Source organism: Perissodus microlepis, chromosome 6 (assembly GCF_051167445.1).
Source record: "Perissodus microlepis isolate ML-2025 ecotype Zambia chromosome 6, ASM5116744v1, whole genome shotgun sequence".
Lineage (NCBI taxonomy): Eukaryota > Metazoa > Chordata > Actinopteri > Cichliformes > Cichlidae > Perissodus > Perissodus microlepis.
This window is the reverse complement of record NC_140466.1, coordinates 22,575,595-22,601,344: the sequence shown is the minus strand read 5'-3', so window position 1 is coordinate 22,601,344 and position 25,750 is coordinate 22,575,595. Positions and strand designations below refer to the sequence as shown.

The following is a 25,750-nucleotide window of genomic DNA, read 5'->3' as shown; positions in this document are numbered from 1 at the left end:
AAACTATGTTAATATTAATATATCAATAATATGAAGTAGAGGGTTTAGCAGCAAGCAAAAGTGATTCGAGCTGAACATTGATTTTTGTCTGCTGCTCTTAATTATTAATGCATGTCACATCTACAGCATCTACAAAACCATTGCAGTGCACAGGTACAATGAACTGCAGTCTAATCCATCATAATTATTAGAAACTCTTTTGCAGATGCCAAAGGAATTTTTTTGAGCACCAAGAGGGGCCCTAATTCAGTATTAAAGTAAAACTGGATAAAGGAGAATAACTGAAGTGATCAATGACTGACACTGAGTTGTCTTGTTACCCAGTTGTCTTTTTCTGAATATCTACAATCAGGGTGAAGAATGCTAGTTGCCAATGCCGGGTGTGAGACAATATCTTCAACAGGACAGCACCGATCTAATGAAGTTAAAATTGTTTTAGATTTTCAAGACTTAGAAATGTAAACTATTCACTTACAACATATAAACACATAATACACTTAAAATAAGTAAATGTCACAACAGATGCCAGTTGCTATGGCTATCTTAAAATGTTATAATAATACCATACTAACATAATTGTATCCAGCTTTAGATTCACACAAAAGCAGTCTTGTTATTGTAAACCAACTATGAGGTTCACTATAGGTATTGACTGATGTCTGGGGAAGCAGGAAAGGAAAAAAATGCTAAATAGGAGAGGTACTATAATTATACTCCATCATTGGGCACAATTATAACATCTGGAACCTGTTAGAGCTACAGAACAGCTGTTGTCATTCAAAGAACTTATGTCCACAGCTTTATAAACTTTGAAGCTCATTAAATTTAGAAGGAAAACCTCTGTCGTTCACATAAACACATGCAAGGCTCAGTAATTTAGGCAAATATCTTAAATTTGTGTCATTTTAGTAAAATATTTAATATATCCAATCATACATAATGACACTCTGTCTGGTGTATATTCTTTTAAGGCTTTAAAATCAAGTTCCTGTGGTAACAGCTTAAGAAAGTTTTGGGTGAAAAACTTTTTCATGTTTCAAGAAAAAAAAATGTGACTACCTTTTTTAAAAAGTTCCTCAATTCGTAAATAGTTAAAAACTAAATAGATCAAGAATGAAGAAAAAAAATTACATGTGGCCCACTCATTTGGACCAAGATGATAGGAAACTGCCAGGCCAAGCTTAGTCTGGAGAAGCTGGTTATCATAATGATCTTCTATCAATCACTCTTCCAAGACATTAGCAGCCCTCCAGACTGCCAAATTTAGAGTGTTAAACCTCCTACTAACAAGCAAGGCTATTACAAGGTTCCTAAAAGATTCCACTGTTGTCACAACAGAGCTGCCAGTGGCTGGTTAGCAGGTGGAAAGGGGAAGCAACACACTAAAAGCAAAGAAAGCTCCCGGCACAGCTAGGGAGATGAACCTCAAAGGTGTCTTTTTGACAACTTTGATTATTTTATGTATAATTTTTTGAAGATTTTTTAGAACTTCATTGAAATTTACGTTTGCCATTTTGCAAGGTTTCAACACCCAGTCGACAGTTAAAAAAAAAAAAAAAAAAGGAAACGAAACAACTGAAATCACAAGCTTTTGCCACTTATGTACCACGAGTGGAAACAATAAGTGATTTAAATTGCAGACCTTTACGAGCAATCAATATCATGATCTTTATAATGGCTATACTGAAATATGCAACTCCAAAGTAGAAACTTCCGTGTGATATATTGAGATGAATCTGTGGTCAGTGAGATAAATCTTGCAAAACCTTTGACACTTAAATTTGTGATCTCCAGTTAACTCACTTGGATGAATGTGGTTATGAATTGATCTGTTAACATCACATTGATGTTAACTGGGAAATTTACAAGCAGAGTAAGAGAACAGGCAAAAATCTTAGGCAACACAATTACAGCAGTTCTTGTGAGGTATAGAACAAGCTACAGTAACACCAGCCAGAGGTGCAGTGGCATGACCATAGACAGGTAAGTGCTCCAGGCTCAGCACAGGGGTTATCAGTGTAATTCAGAGGTACTGTGAAAACCTCTGCAGACTTTATACACACAAAAAAGAAAAAAGGGTGTTGAAAAGATGACATTTTAAGTGACACTATAAAATAAAAATACTGACTGACAAGATGGCTCACTGCTAGCAAAACGGTGGACTATTCTAGCATGCTAACATGTCACGGAAGAATATTTAGAAGAAAACTGTTTGGCCAAGTGAGTTTATTGAGAATTTTTTGTCCAACTGGCAGTTTTAATACTGTGGTTGACAGAGTTTATCATCATAAATAAACAGAAGTACTGGAAAAAAAAATTAGTCATGAAAGATGTACTGACTCTTCTTGTATTAAGTTCCTACTGTGGCATTTGTTTTTTGTTTTTTTCCTACTGGTCTATGACTAAGGCAGAATGCTTTCTATAAAAATAACTCTGATCAGAAATGACACTGAACCCATTTAGGATTATGTCATAGGTATTAAAACCAAAGTATTGTTATTTTGACAAATGAGGACAGTAAGAGCAATAAGCTTGGCTGTTTATGATGAATGGCAGTAGGTCTCTGCATCTGGAAGGCATTTTCATTTATGCAGCATTTCAATTTTCTCATCCATAGCAGCTCATCTGGTAATCTTACAAATTCTTGTTTGGATCTGTTTTTTACTGTGCAGTTTGCTACAAAAAAACAAAACAAGACTCAAAAGATGAGAGATGATAATGATCTCTGAAAAGTACGGAGAGTACTGCCTTAAGTTACTGCCTACTTAACAATCTCTGTTTGAATGAGTAACAATGTAACACTTTCTTTTAAAAAAAAAAAAAAACAGAAGTATTTCTCTCTGGATTTGTACTTGAATTACTATTGCACTGGTATTTTTAACTCTTTTAAATAAAAATCATATTTTAAAACTTGATTTTTAAAAGATGTCTCTGTGAGGCAGACAAATGACGGGAACCCCCTGACCCCTTGTGACTACTACTTTGTTTTTCTGGGTCTCACAACAGTCTGTAAATCAGTAACAAAGTCAAGAGTTGAACACTGGCTCAAAGCCGCTTACAGTGCGGCTCTATTCCTGCGGGACACTCCAGGGTTTACAACCGACCAAGTTGAGCCAAGCAGCTTGTCACAGTAGGATACACCCACACTGGTAACAAAAAAATCTTTGCAAACCCAGAACAAAGCCAGAGATCCCAGCTGTGTGTGCGTCTATCTTTCGTACAAACATAAAAAACACACATAACATCCATGCAAAGTTGTAGACCCTGTTTCTCCAGAGTGCTTTAGCAGATTTGAAGTGTTGGCTTCATCCTGTTAACTATTTGTTAGATGTGATTTATGGAAAGATCTATTTTTGGTCCGGACGTAGAGCACTAAACTAAGCTGAGGCATAGCTTTGCGGTGACTTTAGTGTGGATGCCTGCTGGGAGTTATAATGCTTTGATCTATTTTGGTTTTCTTTCTTATAGCTAATGTCCACCAGGGAATGAGCACTCTGTTTCAGTTTATGATATGACTCAGCTTACATGGCTGGAACTGAATACCCAACAGACCTTTGTTGTCATTTTCTTTGTTCCTATTTACTGTCATTTGGTTTCTTTTTGTCTGCCACAGCCTTACCTCTGCCCTGTAATTACGCTTCAGGTTCATCTTTACTTATGTCTGCCATTCATCTGCTCCCTGCCATCGAACTAGTACAGTTAAGAACAGCCGTTGTACATAGTTATTACCTATGCAACTATGCATTTGCTGCCATTAATAGATGGCAAGTTGTAAATTGCTTTGAAGCCCATAGACAAGAGTGGACTTATGGACACAGTGGGACTAGTGTTGCAAAACAATGGACGCAGTTTACACAAGAGGGTGGCTGTTGCACAGTTGGAGTGGAGCCTTATCAGTAGCCTGAACAATCAATATTTTTCTTTAAAAATATAGGGTCTTGGTTTGCTAAGGAGAGTGTAATTTTAGTCTGTCAGTCAACATGACAAATGATCTCTCTTTTTTGCATTAAATTATGTGTGTAGGGAATATGCAGTCTGTAACACATTGCTTTGTCTTCATAGCACAAGTGCAACAGTGTTAAATACACTCGACTTCCACTGTGTTTTTGTTATTCCCAGAGTGAGCGAGTGAAATATGAGAACTGCCATAGTAGATGGGGTTTGTTTGGCGTGACTTGGCAGCCATATGTGACATTCACCTCCAACGACAGCTGCTGGAAGACTCAGGTCTCTGCGCTTTAAGCTTTAGACCTAGGCAGCAATGCTAAGGAGCCTTGCTGTTAAAGAAAGCAAGATGTGTAGCAGACCTGTAAATCAAATACATGCTTGCCAAGCCACACCACACTTTTGTAGAATAGTCCCAAGAATAAGCCATAATCTCAAGTGCACATTTCCTTTTCTTTGTTGAAAAGAGTGCATTTGTAATTTCCTGCTTTAAAAGATAAGAACCTTGAGCATGCACCCAGGCTAAAGACTATACACTTTCTGACTGTGTAATAAAGAGAAACCCTACATGCTCTGTGAACTGTCTCGTAAAAAGGAAAGATATGATTTTTCTTTTTTTAAATTGTAATATCTTCTAACTGAACCATTGCTTCACTATTGCAATGTTGCTTCCTCTTCTTTTAGCCACAAGTATTGATACTGAGTAGATTTTAAAACATTTGAAAGCAATGATAGCATGCAAATTGAAATCCAATTTTTTCATTGTGTGTATAAGATGACTTTGGCTAACTGGACTTGACTTCAGTTTTGCTGCATATGAGAATGTGTGACAACATATTTTGAAGAATGTCTGAAGTATTTTTGAAACTTCTAACAGCTGTATATAATAATGACTCTGAAATATTGTATATGTTATAGCAATTTATGCCTATATCATTGCACAGGACAGCCAGCCATTAAAATATTTAGTTTCCTCTTATGCATATCTTTTAGGTGGATGGTTTAACTCAAATTATTTCCACATAATTGCAGAAACATGAGATTTCCCTGCAAAAAAAACTGCATGGTAGCATGATGATAAATGTTACTTACATTTAATGTTATTTGATCAGAGTGCTGCCAGTTAGATGGGTCAGACTATAGGCAGCTCAACCGTGAGTGAAATCTCATCCTTAGCAACGCTTTACCGGGGTAATTAGGTCAGATGACTTGCATTCTACAGCGATCAAATCCCTGATGTAAATATAGAGCCGAACTTGCTGTTCTACAAACCCAACGACCTCTAGCAACTTAGCATTCCAGCTGACAATGTAAACAAGCAGTTATTTTCCTCTAATATGCAAACAATCTTTTTTTTTCAACTCCAAGTTTGAAATTCATCTAGGGTTACTAAAGTTTTTGCAGAAATATCATACTCTCAATCTTATTATTATTTGTTATGGGTTATTTTGGGTCTACTTTTTAATACCCCATCAATAAATGGGCAAACACAAGGAAACTCTTATCAACAAAAGGAGTTGACTCCCTCAGAGAAAATCTTTTTACAGATAAACTGTGATGGACTGGAAAGTGTAGAAAACCAGAAGACACACATCAATTCATAAGGCACAATGTGAGGTATTGTCCCTCAAGCATGTGTTGTTAACGATGGTCAAATGTTCATCAGGCGCAATAGGACAGATGTTATGTTATGTTCTTGTATTGCACCCCAGAGTCTCTTTATCAGGCATCTCACACTTGTGATTTATGCCACATGGCTTGCTCACACAGCGTGTACAATGCACATCCCACGGTGATTTATGCTTTGTCCCTCTCATTCTTTCTATCAGTCTGAACAACATATGACACTTTTTTTTAATAAGAAACAAAGGGCCCCCCTGCATCTGCAGTCAGAAGGCATTTTAATGTTTTCAGTGCTTCTATCTTGTTGCTACACATGAAGGGAGCTTAACGAAACTGGCATCTACACTCAGATGGGACACAAACCTATCTAAACATTTTAAACAGGAAAGTAAAATTAGGGTCGAAAACCTAGATAAAAGTAAACCTCGTGTACTTGTCGGACCTTTGTTGCCATATTTCAGTTTCCTGATTTCGACACAGCTGAAACCAATACCTAAAACCACCTTTTGTTACACACTTTGGTCTCTTTATAGACTGTGAGGTACTGGCCTGTTACTTAGCCTGTTACGATAACGTTGTTTGTGTTCACATACAAATAAGCACATTTACACCACACTACACACTAAGTACATTTGAGTTGTTAGAATGTAGCACTGTTATAGGTTGGTGTAGAGAATGGACCTTTAGAAAGTCTTTTCTGTTAATGCATCTGTCTAATGTTTGGCAGATAGAAAGTTTCTGTTAAGGGTGATCTTTTGAGCTGGTTATAGAGCAGATGCAGATACATGTGAAGGTTATTACCAGGAATGCAGAGGCTTGAGGCTGTGAGTTGCTGATGGGACACATATTGGTTCCATTAATGACAACAAAGGTTGCTGCAAGGCTTTGCTGCATGGGGGTAGCAACTGACTTTGAATGGTACAACTTCAGGTCTATTTTCTTTTTTCCTCAGCACAGCATTTACCTGTTGATACTGTATATGGCCTAATGACAAAATTGTGATGTACGGATGACTGTATCACATGGCATCCTGGAGTGAGAGATCTGTTTTTTTTGTTTTTTGTTTTTTTTTTAATTCTCGGTTTCTCACCCCTGAGTAGCTAACCACAACCAGGGCAACAGTGGAGGTAGAATCCGGTTATCGAGGGGATCATTCATGATGAATAAATTACTCATGCTCACATATGACACGCTTACCTTTAAATATGACACAAAACTGTCTCTACGTTACACTTTTCTAAAGTTCACTTTGATGGGGAATTTACATCGATGCATAAATGCAAAGACATGTAAATAAAAGCATAATCCTTTTGTTTTTTTAACGGAATCTTAAGCCAAGATTATTAGATCAAATCAGACACATAGATGGCATAAACTTCTGTTTGTAATTTCTTGGCCAGAGAGCCTCCTCCCCATCCATATGAAGAAGGGATCTGTACGATCTACATTGTTCTTGATGTCTAATGCAAGGCAGATGTGGCATACTTGTGGAGATTCCTAATGCAGTCTTTGTGCTGTCACAGCTTATTGTCTCGTTGCCTTTTTTGGTTATATTTAAACATAACTACCTAACTATAGTTTTATTTGAGAGAGTAAAATTTAAACTAATCAAACTTAGTGTAATTCTTTTGAACTGTAAGATGTTGTTTCCTACATTCAGTTCATGTAGCAAACCAGTCCTCTAATCTAATGTATGCTATATAGTACAGATATACACAGGACAAATCAGGTTATATTTGTTCTGCAGAAATGTCATAGACATATGCAAAAACAAGCAAACAAAAACAAATGAAAAGTAAGTGTGTAGCATGCAGCATTCATGAGATGGTTAATCATGCTGAAACTGATGACTGTAATTGATGCAAGATAGTAGACTTCCAGTGAATGCTAATTGAACAGCAAAGCCATAAACGCTATATCTTAATATCTAAATATTTAAAAACCTGAACACACACTTGAAGGGAATGTCAGTCAGTTTTTAAATTCACTGTTTTTGGCAAAGGGCAAACATTATGTATTATTTATTTAAATATGTACACTACCTGACACTACTTAGGCACATCATTTACTTTAGATGAGCCCGAAATCATCTAGCTGGAATATATGCAAATGGTTAGACAAGTAAAACCGGAACGATGTACAATACCTATTCAGTTAACTTCTCCCCAAGGGAAAAATACAAACTTAGGGAGGGAAAAGATTAATGGATATCATCTGCATGGCCATTCATAATTATAATCACTCTCACTGCTAATTCAAGACCAATTCAAACACTCATTTTTTTGAATTTTTTTTTTTTTTTTTTTTTGCTGATGGGTGAGGTTTTATGTCTTGACTCTTTTTCCAGAGAAACTGTGTTCCCCCTTATATTAGACCCAAAGCATTTAATAGATATTATTATTTGTAATTCTTTTACTGGGTCTAATTGTGGGTTAAGTCTGAGGAGTAGCTGATGATTTGTTTCTTGAGGTTGACAGTGTCATGAGTAACTCAGCTTGTTTGTTGAAGGTGTTAAACCCCATCTTTGAACATTTCTGATACAACCAGTTCAGCTGGTATTCTGGGAATATGACAAACACATGCAAAACATTGTGTGGGCATGTTTTACTTTTGTCTTCCATTTGACTCACATTAGACCTGAGTAAACTATTTTTACTGTTGTTAATTTTGCTTCAAATGTAATTGTAGTCCGGACATTTTTTAATATGTGTATGTATTTGAGTTAGATTTTATTTAGACCCTTTTCTAAACACTTTGTTAAGGTGTGATTGGCAGCAGTTACAGTCTTGAGTGTTTTTGAGTAAGATGCAACAAACTTTGCACCATTTGGGGAATTCTTTCTTTTCAGATCTGTGAAGGTCATGAAGGTTTAATGGGTACTGTCAGTAGAGAGAGATTCTAGTTCTCTACAGGTATACTTCATTTGATTCAAGTGAGGTGTCTGACTGAGCTGGAAAAACTTGAATCTGTTCATCAGGCCATACAATCTTGTTTCTCCAAGTCTGAGAGCAACATCAACTGAAATTTCAAGTTGGATTTCATGAGAATTTTGTCACCAATGACTCAGCAAAAAAGCGCAGATATTCAGTATTCATGCCCACAGAGTCAGTTGGATTGCTATAAGTTTTTTCCATTTTCACACAGTGGCGCTCAGTCAGAGTAACAATGAGATTCTTGGTCATCCTTCACTGTTCTTCCTCTGAATATTTTCAAAGTGCACTGTATCAATTTTTAGCTACTGGGTTGATTCAGTATTAACCAAATGATCAACTGCCCATAATAATAGACAATAAGGTCACAGATCATGTAAATTATCTCTCACACCTCAAGAATGAATTAACAAGTATAGCCATTGCAAACACTGTATTGTTTTATGGCAGCCTTGTGTTATTTGTGGCCACCAATAGCAAGTGTCACAATATTTTCCTTAAAAGCTGCATGCTTTTTTATACAAGAGTCTGTATTCATTCAGACCAAATCTGTTCACCCACAGCCTTCCCTCCAACAACGTTTCACTAAGACATTGTCTTTGATGTTGTTTACCTTGACCTCAGCATTGAATATTTCCCCCAGAGCAGTCAATCCTTAAAGTTGCAGTTGAACTTGATGCCAGATGTCACTCCAAAAACTTTTTTAGCCTTTATTTTTCCAGTTTAGTCACCACGTGTGCTACAAAGAATCCTTGCTGGGCTCTGAGGCTGACACATAGTGTCTAAATCTTTTTTGCCATCAAGCTGGATCACATGGACATTGAAGACATTGGCTTCTGAGCATACAAACCCACTGACCTGCGCCCAACCCCTCACAGTGCTACACTCTTCCTTCCAGAGGGCTTGTCTCTATTTTCTCTCTCCAGCCCTTTGTCTATGCAACAGTCAATATATCTGACTAACTTGATGAACTGCACAGAGAGCAAAAGTTAATTTCTGAGTGCATGGTAGCCACGGCAACGTCCTATGAGCGCTTCAAAGCCCATCTGGGCTAACCATTACCCTAGCATGGCTGACTGCAGAATAGGTTGCATTGCCGTGGTGCACACGTGTTCTTTATGGGTTGATCCTGCCAGTAATTCAACTGTGCCACATATTCAGAGGCCTACATTTGTATCTGTGTCAATCAGCACATTTAAAGGTCAAGTTTAGATATGTTGTTTAAAATGGAAATACCAAATTATGTTAAAGTGAAATTATTCATGATGTTTGAAGTTTAGAATCATCTAATCTTAGAATTGAGAAATTCTATATTGTTTTTCAAAAATAAATGCTTACTTTAAATGATGAAATGACAAAAAAGTAGCAATACTATAAGTGTTTAGAAACTAGGGAGAACAACTGTTCACATTTGACCAATGATTACTCTGGACTTGCAAGCTGGTCAGTTTAGCTCCTAGACACGTTTACTCTTTTAACCATGCTGGTTTAATATGTGCAGAACATGGTTTAGCATTTTCTTGTTAAAACAACAAAAGCCTTCTTTGAAAAAAGACAGATTTTGGATCATGCAATGCGCTTCTCTGGAACCTATCTACCATTTAGCATTCATGGTTTCTTTTCTCTATGAAGTCATTTGCTTCCCCTATCCCAACATTTCTGAAAATTTTCTTTAAACCCATTCATCAGTTTTGCTATCTATTATGGCATCTTACCACTATTTCTAGTTTCATAGATTTAAATGATATAAAAATCATTAAACTTTGATTTTATTAATATATAGCAATTTTTTGTAAAAAGTTGCAAATGTTAACTACTAAGTGACTTTCCTGCTTAATTTTTTAAAATTCATATCCACTATAATTTAGCATGATCCATAAAGCCTAGAAGGCTTCTAGACTGTTTGCAGTATTCAAATCCAGACCAGCTTGTGGATGAACAGGAAGCGGAGGTGGACAGTAAACAGAGCAAAATGCAGAATTATTATTGGAGGGAAAGTATGCCACACAAACACGGGGGCAAAGGGATCGTAAGTGGATATCAGTGCAAATTTCGGTTTCATTGAAGTTTGTGTTTTCTTTTCTTTTCTTTGTCATGACAAACTAAGGCAAGTTTGGCAACAGGTTCTTTCGTTTTACTTTAATAAATGTGTAGCCAAAAATATATCACTGGAGGGTTAACAGTCATTTTGCCTGAGAAACATTTCTACATGCTCTCTAGTTTTCTGGAAAGCTTTTGAGATGATCCCTCATTGGTTTCTAAGCAGCCTGACCTAAGCCGCTGTTTTCTAAGCTCCTTCTTTACCTTCACTCAGTAGGAGGCACGTGACTCATTGAATGGGAATCACAAATCCTTCTGAGAGGAATATTTTTGTGTATGGAGTATGGGTTGTATGAATCATATATGTCATCCCACACCTCAAGAATGAATTGCTAAGTATAGCCTCTGTAAACAGTGTATTGTTTCAGTGTTTTCATAAACATTTCATTAAATTATGGCAGTCCATTACTTAAACACTGCAATTTTTTTGTAGGCAAGAGTTTGTATTCTTTCAGGACAAGAGTTGAAGTCATATTTTCAACCTTTCCTATCATAAACAAGTGGATGAAGCCCAGTTCAGTTATCACTGAGCACTATGGCTCAGAAAGATTCCAACTGCTGCAATTGTACATTCCACTTAGGAAACCTAATATTAAGCCACAGCCACTCTAACTCCCCAGAACTGGTTAGTGATGTCACTCAAAGCCTCTGGTAGGGTTACACTTTTAATAGCAGTCTTGGCCAGCTGTCTACTTTTATGCTTCTTGTGTAGACCACAGGGGGCCTTTATAGTGACAGCTCGCAGCAGTAAAATGGTTCATATCTAACATCCATTTTAGAAGAGGGCAAGTAGTAATCAAAAGCAACTGTTTTAACCATTTTGGACCTCCTTTAGATTGTGCTATAATGAGAAAGCTTTGCAGATTTTGATAGTTTCAGCACTTTTTAGATATTATTGTTAACCTTTAAAAAATAAAATTATAAAAAAAAACAAAAGATGCAATTTGAAAGGCAAATTCTTTTCCAATAAATAATTCTGAATTAAACCTCCACTTTTTGGTTGATTTCATTTAACTGGAAGTGAGCAATGATGGGGAATCTGAGTGGTGGTATAGTGGTGTGTTGGTTTTCCCAATTTCACACAGGCCAAAGACCTGGATTTTCCATTAATTGGTGATTATAAATTGGCCACTAGTGTGGATGATTAAAGTATGTATGCATATGGTTTATCAAGTTTTCCCCATCATTTTCAGGAGTTATTGTTTCCTGGTTTTGCTTTTATCTGCGAAGATTTTCATGTCAAGCATTAAGAGATGCCATGTGCATGTTTAAAGGGAATTGCTAGGCTTCTCTTGCTAATAATAGTAACAAAAATGCTAAGTACTACATTGCAACTTGGTGCTCTAAATTGATTAATGAATGTATCCAGGAAATATTTAATGAATAATCCAATTAAGCATGCAGGACTGTGCAATGGAGACATTACTGTGGACTACACTGTGTCCTCCACGGTATCTGCGCCCATGTGATGGTTTTGAAAGCTGTAATCACAAAAAAAGCTTACGGCACGTTTAAGGCCTCTTTAGTCTCCGGACTTGATGCTATTAGAATTGCACGAGAGCAATGTAGAATGGCACAAAGAAAAAGACCTGCTCACAGTCTCGCCACAGTCTCAGGCAAAGACACCGACAGTGACTGAAGTGACTTTTGAATTTCTTTTTCTATTCTTAACTTCTGTCAGCGCAACCAGCGACAACAGTATTTAAGAAGATCATCCAAGCGTAGGAGGAGCGGCCTGGCGAGAAGCGGGAAGAGATGCTATTCGCTTAGGGGTGGTTACATAACATCTCACTTGCCTTCCTCGCTGCGGAATGCCGGGATAGTGTTTGTAAACAGAATGGCCATGTGCGTGTTCACGTGGAGGAAGCTTTTGAGTCCCTGCCCTCTCTGTCTCACCCCTGAGGTAAACCCTGACATCGATATACGCTCACAGGGCCAGCAACCCTCTCTCCGGCCCTGTGCCACTCAAACGCAGTCTTATCTCTCTCAATCGATAATTAAACGTCAACTTGGCTAACGGCGCACCGCTTCGTAGTAGGAGGCTATGAGTCATATTCATAGCATATGTTGGTTATGAATATCTTTTTTTTCCTTTTTTTTTTTATCTCAGACCGGATCATAATTACTTTAACAAGTTAGGGCCATCTGGTTTGGTGGTCTTATTAGTGACATATTTTTTTGATCTGGCTTCAGTTAATAGACATTGTCTTACATAATGCAGTTTATGTTCAATCAATAGTAAAAGTAAAACAAACACCATACTAAAAAAATGGCAAAGCTCTACAGGTTTCACTGATGCTAAAACAATGTGAACATTTTTGCAGCAGTAAGTCAAAACACACTTCATGATAAATTGCGTCCAACTGTAAATGCACTGTCACTCATTTGAACATTAAGATATGTTCAAATGAGTGACAGCGTTCTCACAGAGTGATCCCACTGTTGAAGCATCTGATAGTGGCTTGCTGCTGCTCCCTTGCTCTCTATAGGAAAACAAAACCCCAGCAGCAGACAAAAGGGAAATCAATATTGCAGAAATCAATACAACACTCAGTATCTCGCCATTTTGTCTTAGGAAAGCAGCTGAGCTATGGCCAGCCAGGTGTAGTGCAATCTAAAATGTCTAGCCTGCCACTGGACCTGTTCTGTGTCATTTGTGAAATGGCTCCTGGTTGGAAAAATAATACATGGGTTGGATAGGGCAGGGTCAGAGGTGAGGGCTTGGGTAAAGGCTTGAGTATTTTAAGTAGACAGCATTGTTGTGGAATGCTATGGCAACTGGACATTCTTCCCAAAGGTGATATTGTGTTTGCCCCAGGAGTGACATAAAGGGAACTTAAGACCATGACGAACTAGCAGTCCACCCGTGAGGCTTTATCTGTAGGTGTGGATAGATGAGAGAAGCTATGTGCATGTGATTGATCTATATGGCCCTTCCCCCACTCAGCCCCCTGTAGCCCTATTAATGCGTTCATGCCTTTTCAGCTGCTGATGTAACAGCAGCAATGCAGAGAAATATAAAACTGCAAAACTATTAGATGGTGGTTGTTTTTTATTTCTGTTATTATGTAGCATTAGTTGTGCAGGTCAGGATTAGCACATATAAATCCTTTGCACAGTCCAGCTGAACAGAAAGAGAAACATGGGATAGATCCACATTGTTTTTGTTATACTTAGCATCCACACTAGTGCACATTCTTGGATGTTGTGAAAGCTTGCTGACCCAGTTTTAGTTTGAAAACTTGAAGGGTCAGTTGCATAAAGCTGACACAACCCCTGTATATCCACAAAGGTGGTATTTTTATTTTATACATTTCAATAGCGGCTTATGCATTTTACATTTGCGTATATAAACACTCCATTGCAAGTTATTGAACATGGCAATAGCTTGAAATTCAGTCACACACAGCAGATGACTAGAAAAGATATACATACCAGACATAAATGATATTTTTGTATGGTGGTCTGAGCGCCGGAATTGCAAACGGAATAAAAACAAAATGGAAAGTGAACTAAGTGCAGATATAGCCACAAGTTATAACATCAGACAACTGAGATTAATAGTGCACTCTCATAGCAAGAAATGAGCTGGGTTCATTTCTGTTCATCAAAGTACAATGTCTGGTATTTCAAATGACACACTAAGCATTATCTGCAGTCTGTTAGTTTATGTGGGGCAATGGGATCACCGTACACACTTACACACACAAAGGCTTGGCTCACCTGATCTCATGCAGTCACAACATTCTTTATGTATGCTACAGAGAGCACGCTTGCTTAAGAACTTTTGTTGATGCTACACAGCCAGTGGCCGTGCTCATCGTGTCAAAACACAGGCATGGTATTGCGCAAGAGGTGTATACCACTACGGCTGGTTTTAAACTTTAGCAACGACTCTGTGACTTAAATAGTATCCTCTTCTACTAGCACCAGATATGTTTTTAAAAGTTGTACCACAGTGCAGGAGCTGCATGGCCTGCATCGACAATCAAAGGAAAAAAACTACTACTTTGTAACCAAAACTTAGTAAATGTCTTTAGTAATTTGACAAGGAGCTTCACTATCTATTTAACCTCTTTTAATCTTGCCCTTATGGATCACTAATAGTCAGTGTCTGAAAACTTTCGTGTTGATTTAAAGATAAAAACCAAAGCACAAGTTCTTCAGATAGCCTTGTTAAAGTGTGATGCCAAATTAAATGTCAGTCATTAGTCTCCATCTTGCTTTTGTTTAATTTGTACCCTGAGGCCACATGGCTATCTGACGACTGCAGTTAGCGCAATACACAAGCCTAGCATGGAAGCCTCCGAAATATTTTTGTTATACTAATGAGCCATTCAGATGTTAATCTTAGGTGAATTCACATACACAAGCAGAAACAACAAATAATTATGCATTCGATAATTAATAGGAGACATGGCGTCCTATAATAAAGCTCAATTTACATGTATTTAAAACTATGAGGATTTATACATGATCGTGTTACTGCTATCATTCTGTTATTGTACTTCTGTTAATTTGCGATTCATACAAGGCAACATAGCTGTTTTTTATTTCAATTCCTTTAAAATAATGACATTTCATACACCCTGAAAGTCACAGGCACAATCTGCATTGTGTTGTCAATAATCTTTATGTCAGCAGCTATATCCAAAACCTACAACACCCTGTTAGCTGTGACAGCTTACTCCTTGTAATGCATTAAAATAGACAAAATAGTCTTGCAAAGTCACCAAGTTGGTCAGTTTTTTAGAATTGATGTTTGTTGTTGCTCCCTGATAACAACCTTGTGTTTAGTGTCAACTTCTAAAGGAAGTAAGGGAAATCTCCAGAATTACCAGTCTTGTTCGCCCACTTAATGGTGCAGTTGGATTGAATTTCATTTCCTTCATAGCTTTCTGACCTTGTCCACCTACACTACGCTCTGCCACCACAATTCTATTCTCCTTTGCTTCTCCTTGGGATTTGCCTTTGTGTCTGCTCGTCATTCAGTGGTGAAAGCAATGAAAGCTGATTCATATACACAAAGCCAGAAGCTATTTCAGCTCTGCTGCCGTGCAGACTCTGTGCACTTACTACTGGACATGCTTAGGTTGGACTTTTACTCTCCTACTGAAGGCTGAACAGAATAAAAATGCACATATACATCAGTGAGTAAGGATTGGGGAAACCAAAGTGGATAGCTACCTAAATCTGAATCCAGATTTAATTAAAAAAAAAAAAAAAAGAGACAATATAATCATAATTATGATTTTGTAATAGTTGTCAATAACACATAAATGCTGCAAATGTGTTTTGACAAATAGGAAGTCACTTATACAAAAACGTTTGTGTTATATTACATATCGAATACATTTTTAATGTGTTTAGGAAAAAGCCAGGGTTGAATAGTAAAGGTAGTGTCACACAGGCATTTAAATTATGCTTTAAAAAAAACTAACTCCTGAACAAGTCCACTGTTTTCTATAATGTATTCAAATGCAGCAAGAAGCACACACAGGAAAACACAACTGCTGTCTTTCAGTTTTAGCTGGCACAAAAAAAGAAAGAATTTGTCAGCCATGTTGGAGTAGCTTTATCTCATATCCCCCCCTTATTATGTTGGCTCTTGCTTTTTACGATGTGGGGCATCTGCTGTACTTCATCTGACTAAATACCACCAAAAACACACACAAGGTTACAGGGGGGAAAGGGCTAAACGGATTATTAAGGTGCCGAGCCAGTTCTCACCTGCCTTTCACGTCCCTCCACTTTGTAGAAATTCCAACAAACCGTCTGGATCTCCTCTTTAACAAATCCTAAAGGCAGCCATCTTGCCTCCTTCTGTTCTTCTATGAAACAGACTATCCTCCACATCAATATTCATGGAAACCAGTCTGACGTCGGCTCTCATCATCAGGAGAAGCCCGGGTGTCGCTGTTTGGCAGCCTCAGAAGCACACTCATATGTGACTCCCGTAAGGCAGCAGAGGTACAGAAATTGGACACGATGCTGTTTGGAGGTCAGGAGGAAGAGCCTTGCTTTGGTGTCTACCTCAAATAATTACAAAATCGCCTTCTTGCTGAGACCTTCCCACACAAAGAGGCAGATTTCCTTCCCCCCTATGCTCCCTCCTTTTTCTTCTTTCCTCAGCCGTACACAATAGTGAACACTAGGATTGCCCCGAAGAACTGGAGTGGATCCGGATTCTGGGTTTGAGACAGAGTATACTTTTCTGTTGAATATTGCACTGGTTTCAGCTATCTGACTGTGGCAGTGTAGAAAATGTCTCCACCCACTTCCTTTTTTTTTTCAGACAGGAAGCCAAGTGACTAAGGGGTTTTTTCCCTCCCTTTTTCAGTTTATCTCTTTCTTTTTCTGTCACAGCTTTCAGAAATTTCCCTCAAGTGTAAGAGCACTCCCTTTTTGAGAACACTGCAGAAACAACAACATGTGGCCAGTTATGGAGTCCAACCGGTTGAGCAATGAATTTCCAACTGCTGTTGGAAATTCATTCTAGCCTGCCCACTGGTTCATTTTTAGAGTGACTTGTAAGACAAGTCTGCGGGCAGCATACTTTGCTTCATGTGTCTGCCAAGACCCACCTCCTGTTGACACACACCACGTGGGCCTGAAAAAAGAGAGTGCAGTGTGAGAGGGAAAGGGGATCAGGGTGATTTAAAAGAGAAATTCAGCCGTGGAATGTTGCTGAGTTAACACAAGTTAGAAGTGTTAGGAAGGTGGCAAATATTAATACTTCAACTGCTGTTTTTGTCATAGGATTCTGAAAGGTAGTCGCAACTTGCATGTGTGTATGTTTGTCTGTTTGGTGTTAAACTGCTAAAGGTAATCTCATAAATCTCACCAATGATGATAGCGTTAGGAAGGATTATAGGTTGTCAGGGAAAAGTGTGTTAGTGTTTCTCTTTTTCTTCAAGGAACAAAGCAAATCCAAATGAATGAAGGCCTTATCACCTCAACCTTACTTTTTTAACATAAGCCGATTTGTCCATATGGCCACATAAGAAAGGCCAACTAACTAGTTACCAGGTGGATCTTGTCTTAAAATAATCTGCTATTATCTGTACTGCAGGCTTAAGACCCCACCTCTTTCCTCACAGTCCCTGCCTAGCTGCAATGACATTTGTTGACTCAATACTTTCAGGCTCAGCAGAGAAAAGGAGATTTGTTTTTACACACACGGGGGGGAGGGGAAGACGCAGAGTGAGAAGAAGGAGAAGTCACTGTAGACTGCAGCACGGATCCAAACGGACCTTGTTCTCAACGTTAGCACTGAAGCACAAAGCTGTCACTCAGATAGGCACCAGGCTGTCTTTAAAGCACATTATTCAGTTGCCAAACAATTCTAAGGCTTTCTAAATCTGTTCTGCTGGCACATGGTGGCCAGCCTTCATCTTATTAAGATGTTATGTGTTGCTTTTCCTTTTCCTTTAATTTGGGACAAACCTGTAGATTAAGTGTTGCACCACAACACTGCAACTTGTCTTTCTCTTCCCTTTTCATGATTTGCCATCAAAATGCCTTTGAGCTTGGTAGTAAAACTCAAACTGCCACCACTGAATGAGGTCTTCAAGCAGTCAGTGCTGTGGGACTTTCAGGGGTTGTTTGGACTGGACAGCTTCCTTCCTTCTCCCTTTTCCTTCAGGCTGGTCCTATAAACAAGGAAATGCTCTCACTCCTCAATACGTGGTTAAATAATATTCAAGATTCATATCAATGTTTTACAAGTTTCTGCATTATGGAGTTACACTTACTCTGTAATGCTTGTACAGCTTCAATCACTATTTAAAAAAATTAGAAGCAACATAATAAAGTTGGGGATGATTGTTTAATCGTCATGTCCTAAAATGTATGATTTTTGTTTACTCTGAATGGATTGGTTGCCATTTTTTGGCCCCCATAACAAACAAATCATTGTCTGCTATGTTCCCAGCAACTGAGCACAGACCGGAACAGTTAGCAACAAGCTGGTGAACACAGTGGATCATTTAACAGCCAAAGGCCCAGATCGTTCTCCCACGAGCTATTGGACAGTGAACATTGGGCTTGTGTTTGCCAAGTGGCCAGAAACCTGACTGCAAAAGCATGATAATGTTAAACACTGATTTGTTAGTAACTAAGTGTTTCCTAACAACATCACTATATGAAGTCAAACGATGATGAAACGCTGTTTGCAGCGCTCCAGCAGTGCAGTCATTGCTTTTTGCTGTGTGTATTGCCAGCATTCCAGCAGAGGAGCTCCTTGCTGGGCTGCTTCCCATTACAGCTACTGTAACTCGTAAAGCAGAGATTATCTCATTATTCCTCTCACCTTGCAGGATTTCAAAGGAATAGTGGCATGTGCCATCACCTCTTCCGTAAACACAGAGCTGTGGCCCCATGCTGACACAGGGTCATCACAATTCAGGCACACTTGTCACTTGACTGATTTCACACTCATGCAAACGTGCTGATGACCATTAGTGGGGGATTTAAATAGCTTTTCTTGCTGCCGCAGTAGCCTTGTTTATTTATGTGCTGCAAACAAAGAATATAGGTCTTCTTGAGTTATATGATTTACATGTAAACTTAGAAAACCTAAGTTCATTTAGGGGGCTTTAAGAGCGCACATTCAAACATGAAGCTCTTTGCAGAGTTAAATGAGTCATCTTTTACTCATTTACATGCCACGTAAAATGTTTGCCCTGATCCAAGTCGCAATGATAAAATCTTATAACAACAAAAAGCATTTTCAGCGCCCTAAAACTGCAAATGTGAAAATTCAGAGAAAATTTTAATTTTGTACTATTGATCTTTACAGATCAAACAGGATTTCAGATACTAAAGACTAACGAAATCTTTTGAAGGGTGACTCTTAAAGCTTTTCACGTCTGTGAAACATTTAAGTAGTTAGCATCTTCTACACTTTTGGAGATGTAAAACTGTGCAACAGAGTTTTTATGACATCTGAATTAATGGGCTCGCACATTTTTATCAATGAAGCCACATGAGGGTATGACCTCATTTGCAAAAGCTTTTTTTTTCTCGGTGTTAGTCACTTGTTGCTAATCAGTTGGAGTCATTTGAAAGGACTTGTGATGTAAGCACAGATTTATGGCTTTCCTTACATTAGTCTCAAAGTAGGAGAAAAGGGTGACCGTTTGAGGAATGAATGAGAACTGCTGGGGATCATCGCGAGGCTGGGACAAGCACCACTTCCCACAATCGCCAGTGGAATTTTACACATCTTACCTGAGGCAATCTAAACACACACGTCTTTATGTAGGGTAAAAGATACACACAGACTGGGCCAATACACAAAATGACTGAGCACAGGATTCCCCCCCTAACAAGATGTCATCCTTCTGCCCCTCCTCCTGTAGTTATCTTAAAAGACTAGGGGGAGTTGTTACTGTGGATCTCACATAGCCTAATTGTTTAAGTCCCAGCAGGGGCCTGGTGCACAGTGGTTTATAGAAAAAGAGGGGAGTATAAAATTTTGAATTCTTTGTGTTGTTGTACCTTATTTCACATTCCAAACACATATTTTAGACTGTGTTAACCATATGCCGTGTGTCTGTGTGTGTGTGTGTGTGCGCACATTCACGCCATACAAAGATTGACAGTGCACCTCTCTGGGCACAGCAGGGTTGGACCAGGCCAATCATGGTCTACTGCTGTTCCCGTGGAGACCAACTGCTTCTGAGAGGTTCAAGAAGTGGTTCTTGCATTCATGCTGCAGGTGTTTCCATCCACCCCTTACACCACCCCCAACTGAAGCGTCAGTAGGCATGGACAGCTATTAAGACCTTTTTTTTTTTTCTTAAACTAGCCCTGAAATGTAAGCATTTTAAACACCTTTTCAACCCTTAATTAAAGAGGGGAGGGGATTCGAAGCCCTCTTAGAGCTTCTGAAACATTCTTACTTATACTTTTTATTACCACTGACTGCTTAAATCCAGCACTGTTTGGTATGGAGCGGAGGATGACCCCTGCTGGTGAAGCATGATGACCTGCAGTACGTCTGATCCTTCACTTAAGATTTTGTAATTGAGTTAAAACAAACAAAACAAAGTTTCAGCTTCATTCATTTAGTTTCCTGTAAATGCATATCCAGATATTCCCACAGACATGACTGTAGTTTCCACAGAATTATTGTCCATGTTGGACAAAAGCCTGTGTAGGTCCACGGACGCCTATGTCTGCCTGAATTTTTTCTTCTTAGTAACTGCACCAGAAAAACTGCAGTCATGTTTGATGCTTGAATGGTGTTGAAATGAATGGCATTTTGGTTCAGTCTCTGCATGTGAGTTTTATGACCTGAAAAAAAGGTGGTGGTGTCATCACAGTGGTAACAAAGAAAAATGTAAAATATTGCATCTAAAAAACAACAACAAAGTTTTTCCTATTAGAATTGGTATTACTTTAATAGAAATTAGATGATAAAAGTAAGTCAGTCCTACATTATTTATGTCTACACTAGACTTGTAGTCAAGACCGCCTAATCCGAGACCAAGACAAGACCAAGACCAGAGGGTATCGAGACCAAGACAAGACCAAGACCAGAGGGTATCGAGACCAAGACAAGACCAAGTCGAGACGAGACCAAGACTGAGACCAAGTTGAGGCGAGACCAAGACCGAGACCAAGACCGGGACAAAAAAGACTAACTTTTGTGTGCTTTTGAGGGCTGACATGATGGTACTGACTGGCCCCAAAGTCATCTGACAAAACAGCGATCACCTCCAACAACTGTCTAAAGAATGGGAAATATGTAACTGGTTTCAGTTATACTTTATATATAGATAAAATTGTAACATCAAACTGAAGATTATAATCCACAATGTGGAGGGATTTGAGCATGGCTGAGCCACTGTGTGACAGCTGAGCAGCGAAAGGAAATTAATTGAGGAGCCGGCTCTCGCTCAATGGGAGTCGACTATTCTGATTCACTACAAAGCACTCTCTAAGCACGGCTCTTAGAGCTAAAGCTTTTGCGCGTGATACATTATCGAACGTTACGCTGTGTGTCATGGATACTGTTGACTCCAAATCTCCCGACCACTATGTTGATCTGAGACAGCAAGACCGAGACAGCGAGACCAAGACAAGACCGAGACCAAAGTCCGTCGAGATCAAGACAAGACCAAGACAAAAGTCCGTCAAGACCAAGACGAGACCAAGACCACGTAAAAGTGGTCTCGAGACCGGTCTCGAGACATCCAACTCTAGTCTACACACACAAAGCTACACATTCACGTGCTGTCAGTGTTGCTGAACCAAGTCAACAATGTCTAAAAGTTGCCATGTGCCACTTTTTGAAGGCCTTACAGAGTTTTTTGTATATTAGCACGGTGACACCACACTCTTGTCGTTCCTTAGAAAGTTCCACCTGTCATTCACTGTAAAGGTTTTCATGAGCAACACATAATTTTATAAAACTTGCATCAACTTTATAAATTTCAACACAAGATGAATATAAGGGTATATCTATTTGTTTTTTCATGTGTGTAATTAAGAAAAAGAAAAAAGTCCAGCAAAGACCTTACACAGGTGGTGCAGTCTCAGTGGAAGGGTTGCTGTCTAGAAGCCATTATTAAGGAAGGGAAACAGGGAGAAAAGACTGAGGTATGCCAAATTACACAAGAAGTGGACTGAAAGTCAGTTGCAACATGTCTAATGGAGTGATGAATCCATCCATACATTCTCTTCCGCTTATCCTTATCAGGATCATGGAGAGGCTGGAGCCTATCCCAGCTGGCATAGTGCGAGAGGCGGGGTTCACCCTGGATGGGTCACCAGTACAGAGTTTATGTGTTAGCAGGGTGTTGATAGGCCACATAAAACCAGAGTTATGATTAAAAAAAAAATATACGCAGTGTTTTTTCCTGAATAAAATTGTCATGTTTACTGCCGGAATAAATGGTAAAAACTGCGTTTTTTTAAGGGCAGCTTTAGCAAGCACTGTCTGCTTGCGAGAAAACACCCCTTTCCTGTTGGTGGAAAAATGTACCATGTTGACCGATCAAAAAATTATAGGGCAGTATGTGACATTTGGTTGTTTAGGAAGAGGGAGAAGTTTTGTCAGCAGCAAGAGAGAGCAAGTTTTGAGTTGCGAGAAATTTGTGACTTTTGGTTTGGAGTGTATAGTTATTGTGTTGTCTTGTGTAGCTCATGTGTAGTGCAGTCGATTGTTTCTTTGTGTTTGTCAAAACAATGAGGCAACTGCTGAGTGTCACAGTTGCTGCCAAAAAGCCACCAAAGGCAGTTTACAATATAAACACTGCCTCCAGGTGAAAAACAGGAGATGTGATACACCTGGTACACCCGGAGGTGTGAGGCTTGTGATATGATTAACTGTCTTATAGTGGACAGAAACTATTTTTGAGGTGGCACAAATAATTTGAGTGGCATCTTATGTGATGCAGAACACCTTATTGTTCTGTAAATAGTTTTAAATGGTTATAAAAAGTGCTTAAGACATTTGGCTGTATTTTTAGGTAAATAGTTGCATATAACTTTGTAGTTTGCAAAACTTGTGCATAGGTTTTTAAAACTTGCATTATCTATTTGTGTTTCAAGTTATAAAACTGATGTTTACAGTAAAAGATATAACCTTTTCTACTTAGATTTTATGTTTTTTGTCAGATTTTAGATCAATTATGTTAATACAGTATGTCAATATGAAAACATAACTGTAAATTCAGACATGTGAGGTTGTGCTTAAAGGAATGATACCAAACAAGGCAAGGTAAACCGTTTTAAAAGGTGAAATATAGAAGTAAAATCAAAAGTACAAAACAAAACAGCCAATTATACCCTGGACTCCAGAGGCTTAGCCTAACCCTACTAACTCCATGTCTTTGAACTGTGGGAGGAAGTTGGAGTACTTGGAGAGAACCCATGCAAACACATAACATGCGAACTCCACACAGAAAGTTGGCCACGTGGTGGAGTTGAACTGAGGACCTTCTTGCTGTGAGGCAACAGTGCTAACCACTGCACAGCACAGTGATAAATCCAAATGTTAGATTTATTGGTTCAAACTGTCATCAGTAATGGACAGAGGAGGTCAGTAGAGAAGTACAACAGTGAATGGCTACAGCTATACATAAAACACAGTGGAGGCTCTGTCATGGTTTGGGGCTGCATTTCATCCAGTGGTGTTGGGGGTCTTTGATGGACACAGAACAGTACCATCAGATTGTGATCCACCATGTGAATGCTATCTAAAAAAGTATCTGATTGGCAAGTGCTTCATTTATTAGCATGACAATGATCCCAAACACGCTGCCAATGTAGTAGAATCATACCTGGATAGAAAAACACACAATGCAGCACTATCAGTCATGAACTGGCCTCACCAGAGCCCAGAACTCAACATTACTGAAGCAGTGTGAGATCATCTTGACAGAGGACAGAACTAAAGAGAGTTCAGGCAGTGTTGAAGAATAAAGGTGACCATGCCAAATATTGATTCTCAAGCTCATTAGAAATTTACAAATGTGTTTGTATTCTATTCTGTATGTCCGTTTATTTTTTTACACATTTCACTAAATTACTACGCCTACCTTACCGTTATTATTAGACGTTGTTTCAGAGAGGACAAATGTTTGCCTGTCCAAAGTACATATTACTTTTTTTTTAATAATTTGTGTCAGTCTAGTTCTATAACGTAATACAAGAGCTTATTTGCTATCAGAAAAAATACTGTTTTTTTTTTTTTTTAAAGAGGCACAGAATTGTGCTTCAAGTAAAGATATTATTTCTTTAAAAGAAGATACATTAAATGCAGGAACCCCATGTGCAAATAATTTGCACTTAACAGTTGTTGCTGTTAGTGTCACATCACACAGGAGCAGTTTTGAATAGTCCCCACACTCTCTAAACAGGCTACCAATTCACCATCCACCCACAGGTGTCTCCTAGTTCTGCCTGCCAACTGTCCCTGCAGCAACACTATAGAAGCCAGAGCACATCCCACTCAGCTGACATGTTGTCAAAGGAAAACAGTATCATTTCTATTAATATTATCTTTTCTTCTTTTTATAAGTGTTCACTTAGGGTTGAGGCCATAGTTTTGCTCTTCTCTAACTGACTAACTGACCGGGGTATCTGGAAGGAGAAACAGGGGATATAGGAAAACCTGGTGGATGGATAAACTTAATTACTTAGTGACTGTATTGCTCAGTAGGTCTGTTAATCAGCTTTATCCTGGTACCAAGATGCCAAGCTAGACTAAGAGGTTTACTTCCATCCCAGTACTGTAGTCAGTAAATCTGATTCAAGCTTGTTGCCAGGTGCAATAAATTAAAGACACATCTATGCACGATGTGCATTAAGTCCTTCTCACATTTAGAAAATTTCACTGACACATTAAATGGACCAGAACATCAAAAAAGGTTTGATCCTGGTGTATCTGGGTGTTCCATCCCAATACAGATGCATGGACACGTAACATTAAGATGACAACTCATGTTTCTGCTCTCTCTTAGCTGGAAAGCTGGAAAGTACCTTACTTTCTGAAAGTACTTTCAGAATTCCAAGAAAAAAAGAATAAATAAAATGAAGCTTTTGGAGGAGACCAGTCAAAGTCCAGACTTAGATTAAGATGCTTTGAGCATGAACAGTCTGTTTAAGATGCCCCCCCCCCAACCAACCAACCAACCACCACCACCAATGTGACTAAATAAAACAATTCTGCAAATAACTTTTTTGGATAACTTTTTTATGTTAATAAATGAAATCATCACTTCAGGAAACTGCATTTTGTGTATATATAGCTTTCTCCATTTAGTAATTACCTATAATTTTTGTCTATGTCACTAAAACAATAGGTGATTATAGGTGATACATTAACTGCTGTTGTGTTGCACCCAACATAAAACAGCTCTCAAATGACAGAATTTAGCAGGGCAGCTTTAATACGTGTGGTTCCAACCCTGGCTGGGAGCCGTTGTGTTAAAATGCTGTTAAATAGAGAAAAGTGTGTTATTGTTTTGTATCCACAGGTGCACCAGATAAAAAGCAGATAACATGTAGACCTGAGAACTGATGTCAGTTTTGGGAGGGGTGGGGTTGCTTTTTTTTTTTGTGCCAGTTTTACTTTGTCTTTGAAACATCTCCTTTACTTCTTTTTCTTGCTTTTTCATCTCTTCCAGTGCATTTTTACA

At 38.6% G+C, this 25,750-nt stretch overlaps 1 protein-coding gene across 2 annotated transcripts in view; it reads right to left on the bottom strand.

The window, feature by feature from the left end:
* Positions 1-16,778, bottom strand: part of tet2 (tet methylcytosine dioxygenase 2) — a 29,417-nt gene extending 12,639 nt beyond the window's left edge. Inside the window, exon 1 of one of the 2 annotated variants that reach the window (XM_084931511.1) lies at positions 16,329-16,778. The gene's annotated coding sequence lies outside the window, so the exon portion shown is untranslated. The remainder of the gene's footprint in view (positions 1-16,328) is intronic. The other variant, XM_084931512.1, reaches the window with a different exon arrangement.
* Positions 16,779-25,750: the final 8,972 nt, after the last annotated feature.